Source organism: Felis catus, chromosome B2 (assembly GCF_018350175.1).
Source record: "Felis catus isolate Fca126 chromosome B2, F.catus_Fca126_mat1.0, whole genome shotgun sequence".
Taxonomy (NCBI): Eukaryota; Metazoa; Chordata; class Mammalia; order Carnivora; family Felidae; genus Felis; species Felis catus.
The window spans coordinates 72,883,469-72,902,047 of NC_058372.1; the positions used below are offsets into that span (position 1 = coordinate 72,883,469).

Consider the following 18,579-nt stretch of genomic DNA (forward strand, 5'->3'; position numbering starts at 1 on the left):
TCATTCTCATTTCTCTGGGACTATTTAAAAACTACCGTGCGCAGGTTGCACCCCAACTAATTGAATAAGAATTCCTGACTCTGGATATGTGGCATCAGAATTTTCTGTAATGTCCCAATGTTCTACCTTAAAGCCAGTGTTGAAAAGCAACATTGTCTTTCAACAATGTAAAATAATAAAGTTGTTAAAAGGAACAACAACAAATCTCACTGACATGTACAGTGGATTGACTTCCAATAATCTTTCAGATAAATGAGGAACTCTCTAATCACTAGCCAATAATAGCTGACCATTTTTCCACCTAGGTTAAGTTGTTTATCTAACTACATTTAGATGGAAGTAATCTAGCAAATACACTGCTGCATGTTTAAGTAGCTTCTCCTACATTGTATCCAAGGGCTGGCAAATACATTTGTTTATTAATCAAAAACTTTTGTGGATTAATGATTATGTGCCAAGGATCATTCCCAGATGGAATCATGGAATTGAGTCAAACATGACCTCTCCATTCAAGTACTTTATAGCATGAATGTGTGTATTTACTTAACATATATACTTGAGACTTATTGTAAACCAGAAATAGTTCTAAGCTCTAGGGATATTGCAGAAAACACAATAGGGGAAAAAATTTCTGCTCTGTGAAGCTTGTTTTCCAGGAAAAGCAACAAGAAATAAAATAGAAAATATTTGATCTGAAGAAAGAGCAATGAAGGGGGATAGGAAATGAGGGTAGGAAAAGACTTAAGTACAGTGTCAAATAGGAAAGCTGAGAAGTTTCAATGACAGTTTGATATTTACGAAGGGGTGGAGATACAAGCCATGTGATTATTTGGAGAAGAACGTTTCAGGTAGAGAAAAAGGCAAGTGCATATGCCCAGAGCCAAGAGTTTGTCTGAGGAGTTCAATGAAGAGCAAGGCAGCCAGGTGGTAAGGCAGCCAGCTGACAGTATCAGGAGAGGTCAGGGAAGTGACACAGGCCATAAGATGCAGGACTGAATGAGATGGGGACCCAGTGAAGGGTTTTGAGTTGAGGACTAACAAGATCTGATATTCCATTTAAATGACTCACTATTGTCACTGTGCTGAGGATTGACAAGGATGGAAGGAGGAGACCAGTTAGGCTATTACAAGATTCTAAGGACAACATGGCCCTTTTCAGATCTTCTGGGAGTGGAAAGACAAAAGTAGATGAACTCACTAGAGTGCAAGGAAGGCTTTGTAGATATTTTGTGTGTCTTGTGAGCCTTCATACAATAATAAGAGAGAGACCATCTGGAGAGGAAGGAAAAAAAAAAACATTTCTTAGAAAAGGAAAAATAAACAAGGTATGAACTACCATGGTACATTTAGAACTGACTTACTGTCTATGAGAATGTAGGGTGAATGGCATGGGTGATGGAATTGGGGCTGGAAATGGAGAGTGAAAAGCTCAGTGTACCATGCTCACCAGCTGGACTTTATAGTATGAGCAATGAAGGAATATCCAAGGTTTTTAGGGAATCTAGAAACCATGAGGAAGGAAGGCGAGAAAGAGGAGCATCTGAAGACAGACATGGATTAGAGGCTTCTTGTTGGAGGCGCTGGGGTGGTTCAGTCAGTTAAGAGTCCAACCCTTGATTTAGGCTCAGGTCATGATCTCACAATTTGTGGGACTGAGCCCTGCGTCGGGCTCTGTCCTGACAGTGTGGAGCCTGCTTGGGATTTTCTCTCTCCCTCTCTCCCTACCCTTCCCCTGCTCTCAATCTCTCTCTCTCTCTCTCTCTCTCTCTCTCTCTCTCTCTCTCTCTCTCTCAAAATAAATAAGTAAACATTAAAAAAAAATTCTTGCCACTGTCACTAATATAAAACATAAAAAAGTATTTGCAATTATGGCAAGAGCTATCACAATAATGTGTGTAGAATGCAGTGAGGTGGGGGAAAAGAAAAAAATTAGCTAAACAGAAACATCAAGAAAGGTTTTATTCAGGAAGTAATCTTTAAACTGGCTTTTGAGGGTTTAGTAGATTGTTTTCATTCATACACGATGAAAAGGACTTCCAAGCAGGGGGAGTGTCAAGGGCACAGAGACCTGAAAGCCACATGGCAAATTAGCAGACAAAGAAGGTGACTGGAGCATAGGGCATAAACAGAAAGGGAGATGGTAGCAGGAGACAAGGCAATGGCTCTGTGAAATTTGGACATAGTTCAAGTTTTATAGGCAATGGGGATCCAAAGAAAGGTATGAAGTGCTGTGATACTGTGCTCAGATCTGTACTTTAGAAAGCTGCTTTGTGTCAGTGTTCAGGGAAAAATGGGATTTGGTGAGACTAGAGGAAGAAAGACTGGACTGTACATAGACTATTGAAATGGTCTAGGACAGAAATAAAGCATCACATTAGTCAAGGAGTCCTGTGAAGTAGGGGTTGAATTCAAGAAGCTTTTCAGAGACTAAATCAATTGGATTTGGTGATAAATTATGTTAGGGAAGTAAATTAGAGGAAGGAATTTCAATGACACATAGATTGTATCTTGGGTCTCTAGGTTTATGGCTGTACATTTAGGAAGTAGAGGAAAAGAAGCAGGTCGGATGATGGGGTGGGAAAGAATCAGCTTAGTTTTGGACCTACTAAATTCTAGATGGGCCTCTTAGATTTAGATTTGCATGTCTCATAAGCAACTTGGTATGTATAAGAGTTCAGTACCTATCATAAAAGAGGCATTCAATAAATGTTTTCTCAATTTTCAGATGCAACATTTTAAGTGAAATGAAACTAGGCCGATCTTACTTGTCCCACTTGCAATATGTTTCAACTCTTCAAAAAAAAAAATCCTCTCACAATTATATCACACATTATTCATGCATTGGATAATACATTTGGTCTCACATCCCAGCTGCCAGTGTTAAATTCTATGCTACACAATGTATCTATGGGCCAGACTAAAATCAAGAGTGTGATGAGAGGGAAAATGGCTCCGAATTGTCTTCCTGATAGAATCCCTATTGGGCTGTCACTCTCCTTTGGCACAATTTCAAAAGGCTTACTTTCATGTCATTTGATAAATGTTTAACTATAATCCTCAAATTAGAAAATCTTTAATTTCCATGTCATCATGAAGAAACGTCATACATTAAAAAAGAGATGTGCTGATGAAAAATCATTCAGCCATGGACCACAGAAACAGAGAGGCATGATTTATGCATTCTTTGAGCTAATACTTTGCTATGATTCTAAGGGTGTTGCATAGCTATTTTGCAAGATAAATGGAAAAAGTACTTATACATAGTTTTTCATTAAGATAAAATGTAATTGTTTAGTTCATTTAATAATCATTGTATGATTAAATAATCCATACAAATTAAATAACTTACTGTGCTTTATAAATTCATATTAAAAGAAACTCCATGAAAATTTGTGGCATGAATAAAATCATGAGCTAAGGAAAAGATAGTGGTATTTCTTGTTCAGTATAAAAAGTCTCAATGCACTCATGAATTTTGAAATTCTTCTTTGAGTGATGAGAATAAGTGAAAGCATTTCATACATTAAAAGAATATAAAGTATGCTTTTCTTCCATTTACATATTGATTTATTGCTTTGATATCAAATACATCATTAAATAATGTAAACATAGTTATAAAACAAATTGTTAAATGTCTGAGTCCGAGTTCCCCAACAAAAGAAGGAAATTATGTGTATTTGAGGGTAGTTAATTCTTATGTATACAATTATGTATCTTTCTTAGTGTGTTTACCTAGAAAGAAATGTTACATATTAAACTAAATTATGTCCAAGATTCTTAGTCTGTTTCCTATTCTTAGTACTAAAATCCATGAAGAACTTCCGAGAGAAAAGCTTCATTATTAATAGCAGGAGAATTCACTAATAAAACACTTAAGGTAGGCCATTTATTTCATTAATCCTGAAAATCCCACATAGTGGTAATATTATTGACCCAGTTTTATAGTCAAGAAAAATGAGAATTAGAAAAAATAAATACTTTTCCCTAATACCACATATCTATAGTTGGCAGAATGATTATCTTGGCCTCAAGTGTATATATTAATTCAGAGTTTAAACCTTAATATCTTCTCTGTACCCCAAAATGTGCTGAGAACAAATAAGATACTGATGCAGGATGGTCATGCTTCTGACCTTCCATCAGGAGAATGTGTTCTTTGTGTTACACCACATGAATGAGAATGACCTTTAGTGACCCACGTACAGTCTCAACCTAACTCCTGTTAGCCACTAGCCATCTAAAGGTCAGATCTGGAGGTGATGTCTGCAACACCAGAGAGGAATTTTGTGACTTAGAAGAAATAACAATAAGAAGTAAGAGTCTCCAAGTTCTACTCCTGATTCTGTCACATGACTTTGGTTCGTGTTTAAACCCCTGGATCTCTCTTTCCTTGGCTGAATGAAGGTTGGATAGATGGTTTCCTCCCAGCCTTTGATATCTTTGTTTGTATAGATCTAATTGGCCAAGCCAAGATTTAAGGCATGTCCTTGGTCTTGGAATGACTAGAGAACTTCTACAAATTAAGTGGTTTGCACGGTCAAAGAAGACAATGGTATGTTCCAAAGTTTATAATAGATGTTAAATGACTAAAAGAAAGGTGGTTTTGTTTTAAAAGTTGGACCCTGGGTCAGGATTTAGATGGTGAATAATTCCAAACAAATTTATTTTATTCATAACACTATTCATAACACTATTTTAGTCAGTCTCCATGGACAGCCCCATATCGACTGTGAGACCAATGGGCTTAGGGTCATGCCCATCATCATATTCACTGCTCAAAATGTCCTAACACAGTAAGACAAGACTTAAAGTAATAGGTGTTTGTGCTGTTGGTGAAACTTGGGCACAAATATTTGATAAATATTAGACTATGCCCTGCTAGAGAATCTAAGTGGAATATTGAGGAAGAGGCCCATTTCTGAGAAGTATGGGTCACTTAGCTCAGAATCAAAACCCTAGAGTTCTTAATTCCACATCTATGATTTTTGACTTTAACTAAGTGTCTTGATAATGATCTTATAGTCATTTTATTAGAATATAGGCATGTTGGTCATGTACTATCATAGAAAAAAATTTTCTTATACTGTGGTCATAATATTAATGTAGTATCCTAGGAAGATTTCAATTGCAAAATACTTAATATAAACTATTCAGTTCTATGTAGGAGTGTTTATGTGAAACCTTAAAAAATAAGAAAGTCTTCTTTCTTTAAAAGTCTTTCAAGTTTCATTCAGGTGAGTGTACCAAGGCAACTGTAAGCACACAGAATTTCTTGAATATAGAAAAACAGATTAATCTTTTCAGGATGAATGTAAGGAATGATATTCAAGAACCTCTCCAGATGCTGTTTTAAAAGGACTTGCTCTATATCCTACGAATTATTCTTAATAAATATGTAGGTAACACTTTCCTTTTGCTCTCTCAGCTCTGTTTCTAATGGAGTATACACTCTCACCATGGCTGCAAGTGTTCTGATCCTAACATTATGATTTTCCAGGTCACTAGAAAACCTACCAGTTAATTGTTTTGTTCAAAGATCCTGGAAATAGGGTTTATAGTCAAAAGAAAACCAATAGTTTCATGCACAGCTGAGCAAAGAAAGCATATTTCAGAAATGCTATTGATCTGGAGGAAAAAAATCATTGAAAATTGATGAAGTTTTGAGGACATTCTCAAGAGGACTCTATCCTATTCATGAAATAGTAGATGCTAAAGCAATAAAGCGATTAATTAATGCATTGTTCTATGCTTCTTCCAAATAAAAACTGATGCTATATTAGCATTTTCACAGTTGCTAGTATCAGTTCTACATCTCCAACTTGAGACAGTGATAGGTATTCAATTATCAGAGTAGTCAAAATTTGTCATCTAAAACCTTCATACAAATTAATTACTTTTTCTGTTACTGTTCTTGTCATAAAGAGTATCACAATGGTGATCGAAACCAGCATTCTTATCTCACATTTCCTAGCACTTTTGATTTTCAAGACATTAACTTCTCTTCTGTCAGTCAATGCAGGGTTTTTCACAGGAGCGCTGTGGACACCTTATGCATGAGCACCCCATGGTGTTTAAATGCCAGTCACAGCCACAGAACCACAACTGCAATTGCCCCCACACGCTACTCAATACTGGTTGAGAACCCTTTGCTGTATTTCTTGTAACCCCTCAAGGCAGATCCAAAGTTACCTTTTCTTTCCTCCTTGTTCCTCTGTTAACTTCAATGGAATTTGTTTTAATTTTTATTTTTTGCCACACTGCAGGTAGGTTAATTCATTCCTGCTCGCTCCCATTTTTCTCCTTTTCCCTCCCCCCTTTGTGTCTTCTTCTCGCCTTCTCACTCTCTTTCTCTCTGTTGGTCTCTCTCCTTCCCTAATCTATCTGTAGTCTCTGAGCCAATCGAGGACAAGAACTATGTGATGTTCACTTTTGTTCTGCAGCATACACCAAAGTGTCTGACACGGAGTAGACACTGAATAAATGTTTTCGAATTGAATCAAATTGCTCTGCTTTGTAAAGGACTGTGGGCTTTTCCAATCCAGAAGTATTTTAATCATGCCAGTTGGCATCCATCTAATTTTAACTCTGAAGCCAGATCTGGCAGGCATCAGAAGCACTTACAAAACTTTTAAAAATACAGTTTCAAGGGCTCCACTCCATATCTACTAAATCAGAATCTGCTGCAGAAAAGCCTGAGAAATGGTATTTTGAAAAGTGCCAGTTTTCACCTATACCAGGGCTTTTAGTAGAATTTTTTAAATTTCATTGTATTATTGAGAAAATAGAGAGATACTCCTTAGGAATATTTCAGACTCTCTTCTATTTCATAGGGCACAGTGCAGAAAGTAGGGTGACTTGAAGAACATTCATCAAAAAAAAAATGCATCGAACTATCATACATTTTTGACTGCATCAAATAACAAAAGTATACTAAAAAGTTTATTGAGATAGCAACATAAATTATTCAAGCACATGGTGAAAACGCTTGGTAAAGATAAAAATTCTAAAATATATTTTCTCCTTTTTGATGAAAGTGTTTAAAGGTAAACGCAGTCTAACAATTCAGATGCTTGGCAGCCATTTCCAGTTACATTTGTGTTTGAAATATTCCTTTTGCATAGCACTTATATACTGTTCTTTTTACTGTGCCAAATAGAATTTTCAATGCCAATGTGGGCCATGGAATTTTTATTTGAGCATGGACTATTAGAAATCTTAGTCACCCTTTCCCTTCTCTTCCTTGTTGGAAGATATCTATATTCCTTCAGTCAAGATACCTCTTGGGTAATCATGTTTTCATTTAGTTATATTTTAAATGATCAGTATAAGAAAATATATGAGATTATAGTGCTTTTGGGGAGACAATGGCCAAGAAAGCTTAAATCTACCTTTGTACCAGCCATTTCCTCATGTGAGGTCCCCAAAGGAGATATAAATACAAGGAAAATGGTAAAGTAAAGCAAAATGCCATCCAAGTTTTGCTAAGAAATGACCTAAACTCAAATATAGCTGCTATTAAAAGCCTGGGACAGAGTACACGATTTAAGCTTAAGTAAGCTTGTCTCATTCTCTTTCAGCCAAAACCTAAATATGACCATTTTACCACCTTTGAGCCCAGACATATCAGATAGGACAACGAAGAGTGAAGTGATGGGCTCGCTAATGAGAAATGATGTGGCCTTCCCTTGGGTGGGTGAGAGATACCCTCGGCCCATTACCATAGTTGTTAGACAGAGGGTGAAATACGTTTATTAGGGATTTTTTGTACTTCTGTGCAACCTAGATGAAGGGAGAAGATAAAGCACTGCCCCAACACCCCCAAAAGCAAATAGTCAAGGTCTTTCCCATTCAGAAGATAGTACCATGGAAAGAATGAGGCAGGGTGTCTATGAACTTCAATGATATCAGTAAACCAGCCTTTAGGGGGCGGGGGCAGGGGAGGAGGGAGTAGGGGATAAAAAGCTGAATGAAAAGCTCTCCTGAGGTGAGGAGAGAAGCCTCTAGATCCACTCTCCTCTAGAGACCTAAGGCTACCACTTACTGGGCCCTCACTAAATGACCAGCACCTTTCATAAGCTGTGTATGTAGAAATAAAGATCTAACAAATGAGAATAAACAAAGGCTATTTATTCAGAGCTTATAATAGCAAAGGAATCAACCACCATCAATTGCATTTTGGCAGACTTGAAGGCAGGGAGAGGGATAGGAAAGCTTTATAGTGGAAAATAGGGAAGGCATCAGGTATGCTGTGAATGGAGGCTTTTAGCATAGGGATGCTTTAGGCAGGTAACTAGAAGTGAAGTATCCTATGTAATTGGTTAGGGATGCATATTTGGCTTTCTTAGGTAGGTCTTAGCCTGGAAGTGGGGACAATAATTAGAAAAGCTGTCTGTTATTAATCAAATCCTGACCATTCTAGTCTGATTGCTACAGAAGTTATAGTTTGGCTTCCTGAATTATTACTAAAGAAAGCAGTCTGACTTCTTGCAGATTTGACTTAAAATAGGCCAGCTTCCTGGATAGGTTATTAAAGATAAGGAGCTGGTTTTTTGGGCAGATTGCTGAAGATTTGGGTCACACTTCTAGTTTGATATATGGTTGGCCATTATCTGTTTGTATATTCAGGCTTCACTTAAAATCTTATTACCACTCAAAGAGTGATCCATGAACCAGCAGTGTTGGGGGTCAACTGTGAGCTTGTGATAAATGCAGAATACCAAGCTCCTCCCCAGATTTTCAGAATTAGAATCTACCAAGTGATTCTCATGAAAAGCAATGCTTGAGAAACACTGAGCCTTAATTCATCTTCATTGTACCACAGGGAGTCACTATGTCCATTTTAAAGATGAGGAAATGAAAGTTTAGAGGGTTTTAATGACTAACCCAAGTATGTGTCTAGTAGATGGCAGAGCTAGGATAATCAACCCTGTTGACTGCCAAGCGCTGCCATTTGTACTCAACTGAAAATAATTACTAACTATTCTCAACGGGTGAAGAACTAATCAGTGCCATGAGGTGACACAGTACCATGTTCCAAGATAAATTATTCCTAACAGGAAGCACTGGGCAATGAAAAGAAGTGTCCATACTTCTTTGTCCATATACTTGGATGAAGCCTCATTTGGGGATATCAGGGTTAGTGAGCATTAGGTTCCCCAAGGCAAGGAGATTCTTGCTGTTACAGAAAATCCTCAGAGGGCCCTCATTGGAGCAGACTGCTGAGCTTTGACATGGGACATTTCTTCCTTTTCATAGGAAATAAATAGAATTATAATCTATGATCATTATTCTTAAACAAGAAATATCCTTCCACAGAAGATATAAATGCAACAAAGGTAGAATTGTGCATTGTACACAAAATTTCTGAATTCCTTATTTGTCCAGAAATAATGTTTTTCTTTCTTGCTCTATATTTCAGGGCATAAAGAAGATGCTCCAAAGAGTTAGAAAGTTGTGATTCTGTCCCACCATTGAAACTGCCTCAAATACAATTAGAAAATTATAAAAAAAAGTCATCAAAAACCCACTAGTTTGTGCATCTAGTAAGGCCGTAATAGGGATGGAAACATTTTCTTGCCTCTGAAACAGTGACTTGGTCATGTCCAAGAAGCTTGACTATGGGTTGTAGGTCAATCCCTCCAGGTTCCCAATGGCCAGGTGAGTTACAGAAGCTCCTAGAATCACCACTGTGAATATTAAAGGTTAATTAACAAAGACTGATATCATTTGAAGTTTAAAATGAAAGTAGGTTTTTTCTCGTTTCTCTGTTTGCTGTTCTACCTGTAGTAAGGCAAGAAATGCAGTTGGTACTTTTTTTTACATAATGTATTACATATTTTATAGGAAAAAAATGTGTGATTAAAAAAAAAACTTTTTCTCTAATTTTTTGCATAACCACATTTGGGAATACATTTATAACCAAAGCACCACCCTTCACCTGGTGTCAACCCTCAACCAGTAGGTATAAACACTACAGAAATAAGTAATGTGAAAGGGAATGATCACAAAATGCATCAGATTATGGCAGATGCCAATTTTTTTATTCTTTACTACAAAATATATTCAAAGAAACGTTCATTTTTATTTTTATTTAATCCCAGTATACAAAACCCAAAATCTGATTTTGGATAAATAAAGATCCAGATGGACTTAGGTAAATGGTGTATTTACTAAAGAAAAACAACACAGACTATTAAGTAAATGTTTACAACAAAATTGGGATACAGTTTAACTGATATACCAGTTTTAAGTAACAATCCACCAGTAGAGTTGAAAAAGCAGTATTCTGATATATACATATAAATATAATTTTTTCCTGAATACAGTTTTAGGTTTTCATTCTTTTTCCAAAGCAAGTACAATCTCACTCTTAACTTAGAGGAGAAAACATTAGGAAAAAGAAGGCCATTTCACTTCCTTCTGAGGTTCAAGACCTTATGTAGGATATTGTGTTGTGGCTCATGTTTTATTTGTACAGAAGGCTCAATACTGTGAAGTTGCAAAAACTTTGGGGGCGTTTTTCATGCATCAGAATACTAACCCCTAGGGGTAACAAACCTGGAAGTGGACAAAGTAGAAAAATTTCAGTCATTTCTTTCAAAAATCTAGGGGCACCTGAATGGCTTACATGGTTAAGTGTCTGACTTTTGATTTCAGCTCAGGTCATGATCTCCCGCATCGGGCTATGTGCTGACAAGACACAGCCTCCTTGGGATTCTTGCTCTCTGCCACCCCCTCCCTTCTCTCAAAATAAATAAATAAACATTAAAAAAAATTACTAGAGAGGTTCATGTCCCAGACTTCCATGGAACTTAGTTTGAAAGTGACAAATCAACATGGCAGCTGAAAATACATAATTAAGTCTCTTTACTTTATAACTCTTTCTGTCACATGCAAAAAAAAAAAAAGCGTAATCTTTAAAAATTTTAAATGCCTCCAAACCATGATAATCCAACTATTTGCTATACTTTTTACATTTTAGTGTGTTTCTAAAAATTAAATTATATATATATTATATATATATATATATATGAACAAGAACAAGACTATTGATAAAATATTTTCTCAAAGCAGACAGAAAAGTAATGAAATTATAATACAAGACACACAGTGAGCCAGAGAGAAAAGCCTTGGATCCTGGAATCCCAAATGAGACAAAGCAGAAGTTATGGCCACACTCATTCCCAACTGTAAATGCTTTATTATTAATGGGGAGTAAAGTGAATATAAATATAGCACAGACATCATTCAACATTTAAGTTCCCTAAAATGACAGAAAGTATTTTAATTACAAACTCAGTATGCATCGCTTGCTTTTATTAAAGAAGCCAAACTGGAATGTTATTTTTTCTTTATGAAATTTTCCTTTTGGTATTCAAACCCAGAGAAGGCATCGTATTTCCACTTTGACTGCAAATTCAGTAGTGCTGAGGGATACTTAATAGGTGCTTGTGGTGGTTGCAGGGTAAATTCAAAGAAAGTTGAAGCCTTGGATGAGTCACAAAGCCAACATCTTTAAGTACAATGGAAAATGCTTTACATATGTGTGCATTTTTCCTATTGAGAGGATAGATACCCTAAAGTTCAGGAGCACAGAAAATGGACGTGCTGTTTGTTCATCTGTGTCTATAGAGCAATAATTCATTTGTCCAACATTTAAAATAATGTCTAGTCTTCTAAGCAACAGGTGTACAGGAAATTGGGCTAAAAGTTGTAAGAATCTAGGTCCAATTTGGAGAACACGTTTGACAATGGTTATATTCCTTTTTACTTCTCAGAATAAACTGATAAGGATTTTTCAAAAGTTTTAAAATGGAACTTCTCATTGTTGCATTTAAAATTTAACCAGATCCACAAATGGCATTGTTTCTTGATAGAATGAACTAAATACTATTAAAAAATCAAGTGCAATTGCTTCAGATGATATAAATCCTCTTCATTAAACTTATTTCTCAAGAACACTCCTATTAAAGTAAGAAGCAATAAGACAAAGAGGGAAAAACACTGAGAAAAAAGTTAGAAATCTCAGGTCCCTGCTGCTAACAATTTATGTGATTTTAGGCAGGTAACTCACTTCACCTTACAACCTTAGGAAATTATGATATTAGCGTTTATCTCCAAAGTCCCTTCCAGTGCTAATGTTTTATGATCATATTATTTCTTGGATGTTTCAGCTTTACCATAATAACAATATTAACACCAACAATACCAATAATAACAACAATAATAAGATGAAAGGGGTATTGGGAAATAATTGGAAGAACACAACGGGAGGCAGGCAATGTACATTCTAATTACTTCACTGTCAGTAGATTGTGAAATGACCTAGAATGAGATGCTTCTCTGGGTCTTACTTTCTTTTTCTTTTTTCTCTGATAGGACAAGTAAAATGCTTTCCAACCAAATTCTACATAACTGTAGGGTTTCACGTATGTGCTTCATGCAAAACCACACACACACACACACACACACACACACACACCCCTCTACATATAAAATAGTGAAAACAAAAAACAATATACCTGTTTAAATATGTGTTTTTTCTAATTATAATATCAAGAGTCCACCAACTCATTGATTATCTTGTTTTATATTGACTTCATAAAAAAGCATGCCATGCCATTTCTATTTAATCAAGAAGTAAATCTTGAGATTTTCAGCAATTTGACTTTAAATATATGTCCCTACAAATACTTTTATAATGAGCCATGTGGAAAAGAATTGTGCAATATCAAATATTCACTTTGTCAAAAATGTCTCCTGTTTTTACTGACTTTGCAAAATATTACAGAAATTGATTTATAAATGAAAGTGATACTAGTAACATTGCTTTTTATTTTATATATTAAAATTCCTTGGAAATTTTTATTTAACTAAAAGATTCATATTTTAAGCTTGAATATCTTGAATAAACTATTCTATAAGTTTTCTTCCAATCTTGAACAATTTTAAACAATTGGCCAGAGAAGAGGTCTAAAAGTTATCTTAAATTAGACACAGAAAAAGCAATGTTTATATACTCTGTCAAAGGTAGTTGCCTGCTGAGTTTCTTGTAAGGCAGCTCTCAATGAAGAGAAATGTCATTCTAATCCTGGGATAGTCTTGACAAGAATCCAAAATCTTTATTGATAGAGGATACTTTTCAATCCATAATGAAAATTCTGATCATTCCAAAGTGAGCTAGTAGCCTCTTCTAAAGAACAGAATTGCTGACTGGAAGTTAGCCTTCCTGTGGGAAAGAAACATGCCCGTCATGCCAAGGATATTAGTGGGACCAAACCCTTTAGAGTAGCAAAAGGTGGCAAATGTTTTCCTATGCTATTGTTCTAGTGGGGAGAAATGGAATGATATTTGCTTCCTTAAGCTTAACGGAATAGTCATGCATCATTTGTCTAAGGTTTTGTGCACACTGTATTTTGTCATATCATATCACTGACTTTGGACTTCCTTGTCTATTGAGTGGGCAGATTCCCATGAAATGGGAGACAAGAGTTACAGTAGAATGGAAATGGAATTGAGGGTATGGATAATAAAATTGTTTTCTAATTTTTAGAGAAATTCGGGAATAAAGTAAGAGAAGTGTAAATGACAAGCTTCTGGGGTAATAATTAATTCCCTGTTGAACTGGTTCAATCCTGGAAATTTGTTAATGAAAATACTCGTTTGCCTTATCCTTCTTAAGCAATTCATTTTATTCTTTTCGTATTTCATTATTTCTAAGAATATCTATTGCTAAGCCATTATGGGTCTGCTCATCTATGATACTGGGAATTCTACCTCCCTTCTCAAAGCCCAACTCAAATGCCACTTGCCTATTAATAAGTTCTTTTGATTCCCCGAGCGGTCTAATTTCTATCTCTTTTATAAAATCAATCAAGCTCTAAGAGTGGTATTAATATGTCTTTAATGTTTTCTAACATTTTCAGTTCAGGAAAAAATAGAGGTGCTTTTTAAAAGCTAACAATTTATTTTCTTGTAAAAGGTAAGAAACTCTAACATAGGTATTGAAAACAAAAGAGCTAAAAATGCATGCGTATATTCCAAAGTGTGGGACATTACAGACAGAATGAAAGAATGAATGAAGCCAAAGAATAATCTGATAAACTAAATAAAAAAGTTCAGATCCCCCAAATTTGTAAAATGGCCACCATCTCTGAAAGAGTACATACTTAGGAGTGTCTCAAAAGGTCTTCCACAAGGAACAGTGAGTTGTGTGCGTTTGCAGAAGAGTAGTGATTGCAGCTGACAAGGAACAGCCCTGGGACTACAGGTCACTGCATACCCACTGCAGGGCACTGTGCATGTTTCCTCCCCTCCCTAGGTAGACAGAGTACTTCCCAGCACAATTAACATCAGAGGAATCCTATACAGTTAAGGAAAAAGAAATGAATGAATGAGGTAGTGCCCCAAATGCTCACTATTCTTAGTATTTTATTTTAGAAAGAGTTCATAGGGGAACCTGGGTGGCTCAGTCTGTTAAGCAACCGACTTCGGCTCAGGTCATGATTTCACTGTCAGTAAGTTTGAGCCCCACATTGGGATCTGTGCTGACAGCTCAGAGCCTGGAGCCTGCTTTTGATTCTGTCTCTCTCTCTCTCTCTGCCCCTCCCCAGCTCACACTCTTCTCTATCTCTCAAAAATGAAGAAACATTAGAAAAAAAATTTTTTAGAAAGAGCTCATAAAATTTCTAGTGCTCATTTTGAGCTGTTTAGTGAAATATTTCATTTTTAAAAGTTATTTGTTAGGCCGTGTCTGATCCAAAACATACCTCCACATCTGCTACCTTAAGTAGCTTTATAAGAAGTTGTTTTTCTGGTTTCCCTGGGATTAAGGGCTGAGGATGATTTCTGTCTCCAATATATTCCTGTAAATATGAAACTGCAGTCAAGCATTGCACATTTATGTCTCTCTGAGAGCAGGTGGAGGCAAAGTAAACCTGATGAACTTCAGGCTGCTTTTATTCAGTCTGTTTTGTTTGCTTCTTGGTATCCAGATTACCCCGAGTGACATGATTCAAGCTGAAGTTTTCACTGAAGTGCTCATATGATTTTCTCCTCAGACTTGAAAGCAGAAGCATAGCAACAAGAAGAAAATAGTGGTTACTGACCATGATTCTATCAACACCCTTCTCGTTTATACTCAAATGGGGGTGGGGGGAGAACAGGAGGCAAATCACCTTTGTGATCTTGCATTATTGAATGTGGCTATTCCAAGAATGGTTGGGAGGAGGTGAATAAATACTTCATCAAAACCTACAGAGGCAATCGGCACAGAGAAGCTGCATCAAACATTATGTGATCATTTTCCTCTTAATATCTTTTGCCTCCTAAGCTCACTGGTGGCATTAGAGTGGTATATGGCTTGAATAGCAATGTGTCCCCTTGTCCAGGTAAGGCTGGCAGTGTAATAGCAAGGGTAATGGTCTCCCATTCCAGCTCATAGGTGTTGTTAACCCCAAAGCAAATTGCACAGTCCATCCTGCTGTGAGTTATTACATGGAAGTTTGACACTCAACCCCAAAGCAAACTGTAGCTCTAGCCTACTGTTGAGTTGTTTTCTGTTGTTATCAAAGTTTGGAATTCAATACTATTCTTTTTTTCCTACTTTTCTCTGGCTATTTCCCAGTATCTAATAATTTATGTTACCTATAGTAGTCTACAAAGCATATTTCAAATGCTTAATGCACATGCCCTCTCCCAAGCCCCACACTGATTTTTGCAATAGCACTTTGCTCTAACTGGTTCTGAGTTCCAAGAGATACACTTGAGAAATATAAGGACCAAATTTGTCATTTTTGCCTAAACCAGTAGTTGTTTTCAGTGTGAAGTCTGTGACCTAAGTGTCTGGGCTTTGCCTGGAGTTATTAAAAGGGCAGATTTCTCAAGCTCAGTCCTTGACTTACTCAATTGAAATCCTGAAGGTGGTGCTGTGAAATCTACAGCTTTTAGTAAGTCTTATTTCTTCCTTACTTCTTATGAGAGACATTGGGGGATATAAACATAAAATGTTCATTCTTTATATTTGCTCTCATGCTTCCGTATGAAACTAACCACGGTTGCATGGACAGCATCAAATCTCACACTCTCCTGCTGCCTGAAGTCCAGTCAACAGATGCCTCCACCAGCGTTCACTACCCCACTCACACCCCCATCTTGTTGCTAGCTGCTGAAAGTGTACTTTTACTGACTCTGTGACCAGGAGCTATTGTGAGTGAAAGCTGTTTAATTGTGTAGTAAAGATAAGTGATCTCCATCACCATCACCCTAGTCCCTGGAAAAATGGATCATAGGTGACTCACAAGCTGTTGGATTGCCCATTTTTCTTTCTGTTGGCCCAGTTCTGACATTAGATTGCAGTTTGCCGGACTCGTATAAAGTGAGGCAGAGGTTGGAGGTTGGGAAGTCCTGGTAAACAATGGAGAGTGTCAACAGCCTCCCTCAGGTCAACATGTTACCCTTTTTGTTAAAAGTCATAATTCCCCTCTTGTTTAAATTATAGGTCATTGAGATTATTGCTCATGCTTTCAGTAAACCCAGTAAAAGGAAAGATAAACTCACACGCTCCAGTGGATGGGAGAAAATTACTAAAGTAATAAGATGAAATGAGCAGAGGTTAAGCGAGGAAGCCCATGACTTTTAATAGAAACCACTTACAGCTTAAAGGGTCCATTATGTTAGCTGTTTTTTCAATTTTAGAACATTATACTTGAAAGAGTATCTTAGGTAATTAAATGAATTTCTTCCCTGACTTCCCTCTCTTTAAAGATCTCAGAACTCATGAAGTTTATATTAAAGAGCACTTCACTTCAGGGTGCCTGGGTGGCTCAGTTGGTTGAGCTTCCAACTTCGGCTCAGGTTATGATCTCACAGTTCATGGGTTCTAGCCCCACATCTGACTCTGTGCTGACAGCTCAGAGCCTGGAACCTGCTTCAGATTCTGTGTCTCCCTCTCTCTCTGCCCCTCCCCTGCTCACTCTCTGTCTCTCTCTCTCAAAAGTAAATAAACATTAAAAAAATTTTTTTTAAAGCAGCCCATTTCAATACTTTATGTTGCTAAAAAGTTCTTCCTTGGGTTGTGCCAAATTCTGTCACTTTCTAGGTTCCATAGCTGGTTCTGGATACACTTTATGGTGCACTATTATCGATACTAATCCTAGACCTACAGGGTAAGTCCTTCAGATAATTGAAGACAATGCTCATGCCCATGTCCCTGGACCCAGCAAACATTCCTTCCCAGTGACATTTTCAAGCTCCCTGCAATCCTCACTGTGTTTGCCTCTGGAAAAGTGCATATTTACTCATGTCTTAGAATGTGATCCTCTGAACTGAACAGAATACACTAGGCATGGCTGGACATGTCCTGGACATTGTGCTTTTGTAACACAACCTAAAATTCTATTCATTCACTCATTCGTTCATTAGTGTACTGCAATCATCACAATAATAATCACAATAATATTCACATTCACATTGACTTAAGAGTCAATTAAAACTTTTAGGTCTCTCCTTACCACATACCACCTCCATGCTGGTATTTAAGCAAGCCTCCTGCATTCTATACTGGTTCTTTCAATTTTTAAAAATGTAAATATACTACTAAATGCATTTACTGATAGATTTTAATCTATTTTGTCTTGAATAATTCAGTTCACAGAATGATTCTTTTTTTCCAGTGTTTAAATTTTCCTTCCAAGAATCACACCTCAAATGTAATGGACCTCTCATTTTGGGGGGAAATATTATATAAAGCATTATTGGCACATTTTCAGATTTTAAAAATATTCTCAAGATCTATTTACTACCAAAAGTAAATAAACCAAGGGATTATTTACCAAATCATTTCTACTTGTTCATATATATGTAGGGAAATATATGTGTAGAAATAATGTTTTCTATATGTGTGTGTAGAGATGATTTATATATCATAGATATTCTATGATCCTATTCATTTGTATGCAGTATATATATGACAGATGTATATATCATACATGAATCTACTTCAATTTAGTTATCTCTGTTTTATATTATGTCAGAGAGTATTTATATAATCTCACTTAAGTCCATCACAATTCAAGAGTTATTGAATGCTTGTACTAATGTATTTAACAAGTATTTATTCAACACCTAACATAGCAACAGGCATAGGGGCTGAGCATATACTGGTGAATAAAATAGTCATCGTATCTGGTCTCATGGAGCACATAAGTTATGACCTAGTGGTGAAGACAGAAAACTAACATACATGCAAAGAAATACATATACAATTACAATGTGTGATAAACCTGATAATGGGGAAAAAAAACCAGAAAAACAGGTTGGACGACCTATTTTAGTAGGGTGGTCTATACAGCATTTTTAAACCAACCCTATACAAAGTATTCATTACCGATAAAAAAAAAATCAATTCCATTTCTGTCATAGTTTATAATGCCTATTTGGAACTATGCATCTGTTCAAAGGTTTTTGTGGCTATTTGAGTAAGCCTTAAGACACCATTATTATATAGTTTTAAGACAGACAATGTATTTGGTCTGAGATATGGAAAAAATGATGGTTGAAATTATTCTATTGCCTTCAAAA

At 36.4% G+C, this 18,579-nt stretch overlaps 2 long non-coding RNA genes across 2 annotated transcripts in view; both read right to left on the minus strand.

Annotated features, from left to right (window-relative positions):
- Positions 1 to 18,579, minus strand: part of LOC109499758 — a 177,701-nt gene that overhangs the window by 39,511 nt on the left and 119,611 nt on the right. The window lies entirely within an intron of this gene.
- On the minus strand, positions 14,921 to 16,836 carry LOC123385446. The gene is made up of 2 exons (XR_006597962.1): positions 16,299 to 16,836; positions 14,921 to 15,060 (listed from the first exon to the last, which is right to left on the minus strand). It is a non-coding gene; the product is annotated as an uncharacterized LOC123385446 (long non-coding RNA).